Source organism: Cryptomeria japonica, unplaced genomic scaffold, assembly GCF_030272615.1.
Source record: "Cryptomeria japonica unplaced genomic scaffold, Sugi_1.0 HiC_scaffold_175, whole genome shotgun sequence".
NCBI classification, from domain to species: Eukaryota; Viridiplantae; Streptophyta; class Pinopsida; order Cupressales; family Cupressaceae; genus Cryptomeria; species Cryptomeria japonica.
In genome coordinates this window covers 100,080-107,500 of record NW_026728997.1, presented here as the reverse complement: position 1 = coordinate 107,500, position 7,421 = coordinate 100,080, and the positions used below count along the sequence as shown (strand labels likewise).

Genomic DNA, 7,421 nt, shown 5'->3' with positions numbered 1-7,421 from the left:
CTTGGCTGGGTTGCGCGCCTTGGTGGGCACCATGCAGTGCACGAAGTCGGAGCCCGGATTGCCCCGGGCGCGCACCTCCGCCAGGGTGGGCACCTTGGTGCGCACAACTTGCCTGGGCTGCGCACCAGGAAGGGCTCAAGATGGCACCCGCGTTCCGTTTTTTTCACTATCTTTCAGAACGGAAATTTTAAAATCTCGTTTTTTTTTGCCTTTTCTGGAAATTAGTGAAGGCAGCGCATCAAAGGTGCGCAACGCTGGTGCGAACCTGGGAGCGCTCCGATGTGTGCTCCAAGGTGCGGCGTGCACGAAGTCGGACCCCGGTTTGCCCCGGGTGCGCACCTCGCGTGCACCTTGGTGCGCACACCTTGGCTGGGTTGCGCGCCCTGGTGGGCACCATGGTGCGCACCAAGGAGCGCTCCGAAGTGTGCTCCAAGGTGCGGCGTGCACGAAGTCGGAGCCCGGTTTGCCCCGGGTGCGCACCTCGCGTGCACCTTCGCCGCGGTGGGCACCATGGCGTGCACGAAGTCGGAGCCCGGTTTGCCCCGGGTGCGCACCTCGCGTGCACCTTCGCCGGGGTGGGCACCTTGGTGTGCAGACCTTGGCTGGGTTGCGCGCCCTGGTGGGCACCATGGTGCGCACCAAGGAGCGCTCCGAAGTGTGCTCCAAGGTGCGGCCTGCACGAAGTCGGAGCCCGGTTTGCCCCGGGTGTGCACCTCGGGTGGGCACCTTGGTGCGCATGCCTTGCCTGGGCTGCGCACCAGGGCGGGCTCAAGATGGCACCCGCGTTCCTTTTTTTTCGCTATCTTTCAAAACGGAAATTTTAAAATCTCATTTTTTTTTGCCTTTTTCTGGAAATTAGTGAAGGCAGCGCATCAAAGGTGCGCACCTCGCTGCCCACCACGGTGCGCAACGCCGGTGGGCACCCGGGAGTGCTTCGAAGTGTGCTCCAAGGTGCTGCGTGCACGTTGTCGGAGCCCGGTTTGCCCCGGGTGCGCACCTCGCGTGCACCTTCGTCGGGGTGGGCACCTTGGCTGGGTTTGCCCCGGCTGCGCTCCGAAGCGGGGTTATTGGAGCGCCGCCTCTTTTTTTGTCGGAGCGTTTGGTGGGGTTTCTCGCATTGGCTCTTCCGAGGCCCGGTTGCCACCCTGGCGCGCACGAAGTCGGAAGTAGGGTTAATTGCCCGGGTGCGCACCTTTGCCAGGGTGGGCACCTTACCTGGGCTGCGCACCAGGGCGGGCTCAAGATGGCACGCGCGTTCCGTTTTTTTCACTATCTTTCAAAACGGAAATTTTAAAATCTCCTTTTTTTTTTGCCTTTTCTGGAAATTAGTGAAGGCAGCGCATCAAAGGTGCGCACCTCGCTGCCCACCTTGGTGTGCTCTGAGGTGCACACCCGGGAGCGCTACGAAGTGTGCTCCAAGGTGCGGCGTGCACGTTGTCGGAGCCCGGTTTGCCCCGGGTGCGCACCTCGCCTGCACCTTGGCCGGGGTGGGCACCTTGGCTGGGTTTGCCCAGGGTGCGCTCCGAAGCGGGGTTACTGGAGCGCCCCCTCTTTTTTTGTCAGAGCGTTTGGTGGGGTTTCTCGCATTGGCTCTTCCCAGGCCCGGTTGTTGGGTGCGCTCCCACCCTGGCGCGCGCGAAGTTGGAAGTTGGGTTAATTGCCCGGGCGCGCACCTTCGCCAGGGTGGGCACCTTGGTGCGCACACCTTGGCTGGGCTGCGCACCAGGGCGGGCTCAAGATGGCACCAGCATTCCCTTTTTCTCACTATCTTTCAAAACGGAAATTTTAAAATCTCGTTTTTTTTTTGCCTTTTATGGAAATTAGTGAAGGCATCGCATCAAAGGTGCGCACCTCGCTGCCCACCTTGGTGTGCTCCGAGGTGCCCACCACGGTGCGCAACGCCGGTGCGAACCCGGGAGCGCCCCGATGTGTGCTCCAAGGTGCGGCGTGCACGAAGTCGGACCCCGGTTTGCCCCGGGTGCGCACCTCGCGTGCACCTTGGTGCGCACACCTTGGCTGGGTTGCGCGGCCTGGTGGGCACCATGGTGCGCACCAAGGAGCGCTCCGAAGTGTGCTCCAAGGTGCGGCGTGCACGAAGTCGGAGCCCGGTTTGCCCCGGGTACGCACCTTCGCCGGGGTGGGCACCTCGGCTGGGTTGCGCGCCCTGGTGCGCACCAAGGAGCGCTCCGAAGTGTGCTCCAAGGTGCGGCGTGCACGAAGTCGGAGCCCGGTTTGCCCCGGGTGCGCACCTCGCGTGCACCTTCGGCGGGGTTGCGCGCCCTGGTGGGCACCATGGTGCGCACCAAGGAGCGCTCCGAAGTGTGCTCCAAGGTGCGGCGTGCACGAAGTCGGAGCCCGGTTTGCCCCGGGTGCGCACCTCGCGTGCACCTTCGGCGGGGTTGCGCGCCCTGGTGGGCACCATGGTGCGCACCAAGGAGCGCTCCGAAGTGTGCTCCAAGGTGCGGCGTGCACGAAGTCGGAGCCCGGTTTGCCCCGGGTGCGCACCTCGCGTGCACCTTCGCCGCGGTGGGCACCATGGCGTGCACGAAGTCGGAGCCCGGTTTGCCCCGGGTGCGCACCTCGCGTGCACCTTCGCCGGGGTGGGCACCTCGGCTGGGTTGCGCGCCCTGGTGCGCACCAAGGAGCGCTCCGAAGTGTGCTCCAAGGTGCGGCGTGCACGAAGTCGGAGCCCGGTTTGCCCCGGGTGCGCACCTCGCGTGCACCTTCGCCAGGGTGGGCACCTCGGTGCGCACACCTTCTCAATGTTTTCTTGCCTTTTCTGGAAATTGGTGAAGGCAGCGCATCAAAGGTGCGCACCTCGGTGTGCTCCGAGGTGCGAACCCGAGAGCGCTCCGAGGTGCCCACGAAGTCGAAAGTCGGGTTAATTGCATTGTTTTCCCCGGGTGCGCTCCGAGGTGCGCAACATCGGCGCGCACCAAGGAGGGCTCCGAAGTGTGCTCCAAGGTGCGCACGATGGCGTGCACCTCTGGTGCGCACGATTCGGAGCTCGGTTTGACCGGGGTGCGCACACCTTGGCTGGGTTGCGCACCTTTTGTGCGCTCCAAGGTGCGCACGAAGTCGGAGCTCGGTTTGCCCCGGGTGCGCACCTTCGCCAGGGTGCGCACCTTGATGCGCACGCCTTGGCTGGGCTGCGCACCTTGGTGGGCGCCATGGTGCGCACCTTTCGTGCGCTCCAAGGTGCGCACGAAGTCGGAGCTCGGTTTGCCCCGGGTGCGCACCTTGGTGGGCGCCATGGTGCACTCCGAGGTGCCCAAGATTGGTGCGCACCAAGGAGCGCTCCGAAGTGCGCTCCAAGGTGCGCGCGAAGTCGAAAGTTGGGTTAATTGTCCGGTTTGCCTCGGGTGCGCACCTTGCGTGCACCTTCGCCAGGGTGGGCGCCTTGGTGCGCACACCTTGGCTGGGCTGCGCACACCTTGGCACCCGCGTTTCCTTCATTTTAAATTTTTTTTTTTTACAATCTCTCAAGTGGGAAATTCTATAATCTCAACTTTTTTTGCCTTTTCAGGAAACTTTTGAATGGAGCGCATCATTGGTGCGCTCCGAAGTGTGCTCCAAAGCTCTCTCCAGCTGCGTGCACCTGCCCCGGCCGCGCACCCGGCCCCGCCCAGCTTCGCTCACCTGTCCCGGGCGTCTGGTGCGGAACCTTAGAGTAAGAAACATCACCGTGCACCTTGGCCAACGTGCGCGACTCGACCGAGCGCGCACTGGCCGAGGTGCACACCGATTTCACCTGGGTGCGCGCGCAGCACCTCGGGCGCACCGGGGTGCGCGCACAACGCCCGGGTTGCACCGTGGCCTGTGTGCTCGGGGCGCCTCGGGTGCGCGCTCGGTGTCGCCCCCCGCGCGCGCGGTAGTGCGGGCAGCGCACCCCGGCCCGGCCCGGCCCCGACGAGAACGCAAACGGGCAAAAGGTTTATTCAAATAGCATTGCGATGCCCGGCGAAAAACTAAAAAAGGGTGCAACACCGGGACTTCCCGGGAGGTCACCCATCCCAGTACTACTCCGGCCCAAGCGCGCTTAACTGCGGAGTTCTGATGGGATCCGGTGCACTAACGCTGGTATGATCGCACCCGTTATGAGCTTGTCGCAGTGTGTACTTAGCAAACCGCGACCCACGTGCGAATCCACCCCGGCCACCCACCCCCGTCGAGGTGCACACCCTCCCTCGCGAAGTGCGCCCCGTTCGCCAAGTGTGAGCCCTGCCCGGGTGCGCGCACCTTGCTAGGGCGTCGGGTGTGCACCCGGCCCGGCCTACGTGCGTGCACCTGTAGGGGGCGTCGTGTGCGTGCAGTGTCCCGTCTGCAACGCGGTGCCCACACACCACCTCGGGCGCAACGACCTGCGCTCACATGTGGGCCGAGTGCACCTTGGTGCATGTTCGGGGCGCCTCGGGTGCACGCTCGATCTTGCCCCGGTGCACCAAGGCGCTCGGTTTGCCCCGGGTGCGCACTTGGTGCAAGGTGGGCACCCAAAATAGGGATCAAGCACCAAAACACAAGTTTCGGGATGCAAAATGGGACCCAAGGACCACAAATGCGTTCCAAGACCCATGATGGGTCCACGAGAACAAAAATGTGTTCCGAGACTTAATAAACAAATATTGGGTTTTAGGAGAAGAAACATGCTCTGATGCCCAAAACGAGAATCGACCCCGAAAAGGCCACAGGCCAAAAGTGGGATGCGAGACAAAAAAAAATGGGACCCGAGGACCAAAATTGGGTTCCCAGGTCGAAGACAGGGCAACCGGACAAGAAACGACCTCTAAGGCTCGAAATGAGTCCCGACGACTAAAACTTGACAAGAAGCACCCATCAGGCACCCAACTCGACACCCATGGGATGCCGACCCACCCGGGCTTCCACCTAGCACACCTTGGCACCCACCCACCCTCGCACCCAACCTCGCACCCAACTTAGCACCTTTGAACCCACATTGGCACTCACCCTGACCCTGGCACCTTGGAACCCACATTGGCACTCACCTTGACCCTGGCACCCACCTTTGCACTCACCTTGGGACCCACCCTGGCTCCCACCTCGGCACCCACCCAGACACCCACCTTGGTTCCTTGGCACCCACCTTGGATCCTTGGCACCCACCCCGACACCCACCTTGGCACGCAACTTGGCTACTTGCCACCCACCTTGGCTCCTTGACGCCCACCCCGACAACCACCCCGTGACCTACCCTGGCTAGGGTTGGTGCACACCCACCCTGGTGCCCACCTTGGCACCCACCCTATGACCCACCTTGGCACGCACCTTAGTACCCACCCCGTTACCCACCCTAGGACCCACCCCGTGACCCACCTTGGCCAGGGTGGGTGCCTTGGTGCGCACAACTTGCCTGGGCTGCACACCAGGGCGGGCTCAAGATGGCACCCGCGTTCCGTTTTTTTCACTATCTTTCAAAACGGAAATTTTAAAATCTCATTTTTTTCTTTTTTTTGCCTTTTCTGGAAATTAGTGAAGGCAGCGCATCAAAGGTGCGCAATGCTGGTGCGAACCCGGGAGCGCTCCGATGTGTGCTCCAAGGTGCGGCGTGCACGAAGTCCGAGCTCGGTTTGCCCCGGGTGCGCACCTCGCGTGCACCTTCGCCGGGGTGAGCACCTTGGCTGGGTTGCGCGCCCTGGTGCGTACCAAGGAGCGCTCTGAAGTGTGCTCCAAGGTGCGGCGTGCACGAAGTCGGAGCCCGGTTTGCCCCGGGTGTGCACCTCGGGTGCGCACCTCGCGTGCACCTTCGCTGCGGTGGGCACCTTGGCTGGGTTGCGCGCCTTGGTGGGCACCATGCAGTGCACGAAGTCGGAGCCCGGTTTGCCCCGGGCGCGCACCTCCGCCAGGGTGGGCACCTTGGTGCGCACAACTTGCCTGGGCTGCGCATCAGGAAGGGCTCAAGATGGCACCCGCGTTCCGTTTTTTTCACTATCTTTCAGAACGGAAATTTTAAAATATCGTTTTTTTTTGCCTTTTCTGGAAATTAGTGAAGGCAGCGCATCAAAGGTGCGCAACGCTGGTGCGAACCTGGGAGCGCTCCGATGTGTGCTCCAAGGTGCGGCGTGCACGAAGTCGGAGCCCGGTTTGCCTCGGGTGCGCCCTGGTGGGCACCATGGTGCGCACCAAGGAGCGCTCCGAAGTGTGCTCCAAGGTGCGGCCTGCACGAAGTCGGAGCCCGGTTTGCCCCGGGTGTGCACCTCGGGTGGGCACCTTGGTGCGCATGCCTTGCCTGGGCTGCGCACCAGGGCGGGCTCAAGATGGCACCCGCGTTCCTTTTTTTTCACTATCTTTCAAAACGGAAATTTTAAAATCTCATTTTTTTTTGCCTTTTTCTGGAAATTAGTGAAGGCAGCGCATCAAAGGTGCGCACCTCGCTGCCCACCACGGTGCGCAACGCCGGTGGGCACCCGGGAGTGCTTCGAAGTGTGCTCCAAGGTGCTGCGTGCACGTTGTCGGAGCCCGGTTTGCCCCGGGTGCGCACCTCGCGTGCACCTTCGTCGGGGTGGGCACCTTGGCTTGGTTTGCCCCGGCTGCGCTCCGAAGCGGGGTTATTGGAGCGCCGCCTCTTTTTTTGTCGGAGCGTTTGGTGGGGTTTCTCGCATTGGCTCTTCCGAGGCCCGGTTGCCACCCTGGCGCGCACGAAGTCGGAAGTAGGGTTAATTGCCCGGGTGCGCACCTTTGCCAGGGTGGCACCTTACCTGGGCTGCGCACCAGGGCGGGCTCAAGATGGCACGCGCGTTCCGTTTTTTTCACTATCTTTCAAAACGGAAATTTTAAAATCTCCTTTTTTTTTTGCCTTTTCTGGAAATTAGTGAAGGCAGCGCATCAAAGGTGCGCACCTCGCTGCCCACCTTGGTGTGCTCTGAGGTGCGCACCCGGGAGCGCTACGAAGTGTGCTCCAAGGTGCGGCGTGCACGTTGTCGGAGCCCGGTTTGCCCCGGGTGCGCACCTCGCCTGCACCTTGGCCGGGGTGGGCACCTTGGCTGGGTTTGCCCAGGGTGCGCTCCGAAGCGGGGTTACTGGAGCGCCCCCTCTTTTTTTGTCAGAGAGTTTGGTGGGGTTTCTCGCATTGGCTCTTCCCAGGCCCGGTTGTTGGGTGCGCTCCCACCCTGGCGCGCGCGAAGTTGGAAGTTGGGTTAATTGCCCGGGCGCGCACCTTCGCCAGGGTGGGCACCTTGGTGCGCAAACCTTGGCTGGGCTGCGCACCAGGGCGGGCTCAAGATGGCACCAGCATTCCCTTTTTCTCACTATCTTTCAAAACGGAAATTTTAAAATCTCGTTTTTTTTTTGCCTTTTATGGAAATTAGTGAAGGCATCGCATCAAAGGTGCGCACCTCGCTGCCCACCTTGGTGTGCTCCGAGGTGCCCACCACGGTGCGCAACGCCGGTGCGAACCCGGGAGCGCC

General features: G+C 62.3%; 1 non-coding gene across 1 annotated transcript; it reads right to left on the bottom strand.

Moving 5' to 3' along the window:
- Window positions 1-3,975: 3,975 nt before the first annotated feature.
- On the bottom strand, window positions 3,976-4,094 carry LOC131867583 (5S ribosomal RNA). Its single transcript, XR_009366135.1, has one exon. It is a non-coding gene; the product is annotated as a 5S ribosomal RNA (ribosomal RNA).
- Window positions 4,095-7,421: the final 3,327 nt, after the last annotated feature.